General features: G+C 41.4%; 1 pseudogene; it reads left to right on the forward strand.

Annotated features, from left to right (window-relative positions):
• The first annotated feature begins 1,751 nt into the window (after positions 1-1,751).
• On the forward strand, positions 1,752-2,433 carry LOC135233023 (olfactory receptor 2H2-like; annotated as a pseudogene).
• The last annotated feature ends 419 nt before the right edge of the window (positions 2,434-2,852 follow it).

A 2,852-nucleotide genomic window follows, 5' to 3' on the forward strand; every position in this document is an offset into this window, starting at 1 on the left:
AAGGGCATTATTGGGACAAATGGCCACATCACAATATGGACTATAGAACCAAACAAACCCATTGCTGTCTACTCAATTCTGACTCATAGCGACCCTACAGAGTAGACAGGAATATTTTATCAGTGTTAAATTTACTTTATTTAATAGCTACTTATATAGGAGCCCTGGTGGTGCAGTGGCTAAGAGCTCTGGCTACTAACCAAAAAGGTTGGTAGCTCGAATCCACCAGCCGCTTCTTGGAAACTCTATGAGGAAGTTCTGCTCTGTCCTATAGGGTCACTATGAATCAAATTGACTAAATAGTAATGGGTTTTTATGTGTATATAACAGAATTTCTGTTTTCTTAGAAACTCATGCTGAAATATGAAAGAGTGAAGAGGCATAATATGTGCAATCTACTCTCAAATAGCCCAGAATAAGCATAATTGTAGATGTAAACAAAAAGATGGAATGATAAAAAAAAAAAAAAAAAACTGCCAAAATGACAATACCTGATTAATCTGTATACAGGAGCCTTTTAGATTATTCTTGGAAATTTCCTGTAAGCTTGAAATTTTTATATAAAATCTTTTCAAAATCTCATAAATAGTGAGTTGAATTAAGGAAGCATACAAATTCTATTTGAATGTCTCAATTTCAATTCATTGCTTTGCTATTGATGTAATCTTACCTGAACCAGAAAAGATTTTTTTTTAAATCATCTTTTTCATTTTCATGGCCCATCACCTAAAAAATTTTGCACTTACAGAGGACAATAAAGATTCCATAAATTGCTGTGTTCTGGGGTCTTACTTTGCTGCATTGCACATAATGTTGAGATTAGGGTTTTGCATTTGTAGAGAAAGCTCTTGTATTTGGCTCAGTAAATCATAATGACCTTGTTTAAAAAAGACAAAATCATCTAAATGAACTCCCTATGGATAGGGTTACTTTACACAGAGGGAGAAGCTCCTTCTTAATCCATACTTTTGGTCTATGTCCACCACCCTGAAAATCAGGCAAAATTAAATAACGCATGAAAGATTCTAGAAAATTTATGCTCCCTCCCAACAGAAAACTAGGCTACAGAAATATTTCTTATTTATGATCAGGAAATTTCATTAAAAGCATTTCTTTATTCATTCTTTCTGGATATACCTAGGAGAATACTCATAACTCCCATAATACTCAAAACAAAATAGCGGATCATTAACTATCTGTTGAATTAATGAAAACCAATTAATTAATCTCATATTTTGCATCAGCCTTCTTTGTCCTTGAAGAGTAAGTAAGAGGTACCAGTAGGATATTCCATCTGTTTCCCAGCACACTTGTGGTTTCTTTGATCCCACTAGAAAACATTTGATCAGGAGGAACAAGGGAAGAGAAGGAGCTGCTGGACAGTGATGAGCCTGAAAAATGTAGGCTGGGTTAGAAGAGGGAGAAGGGAAATCTGTATGACCTGAAACTACTCAGGGTAGATTCTTATTAAATACATTGGAACACAGTTGATGACAGCTCTCTCCTCTCTCGAGGCTCTGAAGGAATAGGCTATGCTCAACCAAAGCTCCATGGGGGGCTTCCTCCTTCTGGGCTTTTCTGAACACCCAGGACTGGAAAAGAGTCTCTTCACGATGGCCTTGACTTCATACCTCCTGACCATGGTATGCAACACACTCATCTTCCTGCCGTCCATGCTGAACCCCAGGCTCCACTCTCCAATGTACTTTTTCCTCTCCAAACTCCCCTTCTTAGATATCTGCTTCACCACAAGTTTTGTCCCCCAGATGCTGCTCAACCTCTGGGGCCCAAAGAAGACCATTAGTTTCCTTGGCTGTTCTGTCCAGTTTTTCATCTTCATGCCCCTGGGGGCCACTGAGTGCATCCTGCGGACACTGATGGCCTTTGACTGCCATGTGGCTGTCTGCCAGCCCTTCCACTGTGCCACCATCATCCACCCCCACCTCTGCGGGCAGCTGGTGGCTGTCACCTGGGTCATAGGTATGGTCCAATCAATAGTTTAGGCACCAGCCACCCCCCACTTACCCTTCTGCCCCCAGGGGCAGATAGATGACTTTTCATGTGAGGTCCCATCTCTAATTCAGCCCTCCTGTGGGGACATCACCTACAATGAGATCCAGATGGTCATTGCCAGTGTCTTCATCTTTATCGTGCCCCTCACTTTCATCCTTGTCTTTACAGTGCCATCACCCTTGGCAAAGGGGAGGAGGAAGGCTTTTGGGACCTGCTGCTCCCACCTCATGGTTGTCATTATCTTCTACAGCTCAGTCATTGCTGTCTACCTCCAGCCCCCAAATTCCCATGCCCAAAAGAGGGGCAAGTTCTTTGGTCTCTTTTATGCAGTGGGAACCCCTATACTTAACCCTCTCATATAAACCCTGTGGAACAAGCAGTTCAAGAGGGCATTCATAAGGTTGCTGGGGAAGGATGCGAATCCAGGGAAAAGTCAGAGATAGCAGCTCAGTGTGCTATCTAAATTAAAAAGTTTCTTCATGCTTTTGCGAACAAGTTTGAACTCATCAGCACTCTGCCTTCTCCACATACACCTAAGCCATCGTGGTGGATCACAGCATGACAATGTGGTATATAAGGGAGTCAAAGGGGTAGAGAGACAGAGAGAGAAAGAGACAGCTTTAAGAGGAGGAAGGACCTCAATAAGATGCCTTTATCTCAAACATTATCATGCCTGTTGATTTTTAATATTTCTTCTCTTCTTCATCCTGTTTTTACTGTCCTTATGTCTATTATAGTTTCCCTAACTCTAGCATGCCAATTTCTGGCTATACAGTTTCTCTTCAGTTGTATCAGTGTAATGAAAAAGCTCCACCACGGCACCCTGGAGACCTTGCATG

This window comes from Loxodonta africana, chromosome 1, assembly GCF_030014295.1.
Source record: "Loxodonta africana isolate mLoxAfr1 chromosome 1, mLoxAfr1.hap2, whole genome shotgun sequence".
NCBI lineage: Eukaryota > Metazoa > Chordata > Mammalia > Proboscidea > Elephantidae > Loxodonta > Loxodonta africana.